A 437-nucleotide genomic window follows, 5' to 3' on the forward strand; every position below is an offset into this window, starting at 1 on the left:
GACACTAGACCTAGAGCTGTTCTTATTAGGGGCTGAGCCCCCCAGGTATGATCCTAAACCCACCCCTGCTGCTACTTATACTCCACTCCCCTAACCTATAGAAAGTCCTAATATTTCAGATAAAAAATCCCTCCTTACTTCAAGATAAAAGTCCTATATTTCAAGATAGAAAGTCTTAATATTTCAAGATAGAAAGTCCTATAGTCCAATATTTCAGATAGAAAGTCTTAATTTCAAGATGAAAGTCTCAATATTTATAATGTTTACTGAACTACTGACAGCTTTTGCTTTACTGCTCAAGGCTTGTTTCTGCTCATTCAACAGCTCATTGAGAATCAGATACAATGAAAACTACTGAGGACATATTTTCCTTTGACAGTGATGCAGTATTAAACCAGATTGCTGCAATGTAGCCTAAGTTAATAGGATAATTGTCC

This window comes from Etheostoma spectabile, chromosome 23 (genome assembly GCF_008692095.1).
Source record: "Etheostoma spectabile isolate EspeVRDwgs_2016 chromosome 23, UIUC_Espe_1.0, whole genome shotgun sequence".
Lineage (NCBI taxonomy): Eukaryota > Metazoa > Chordata > Actinopteri > Perciformes > Percidae > Etheostoma > Etheostoma spectabile.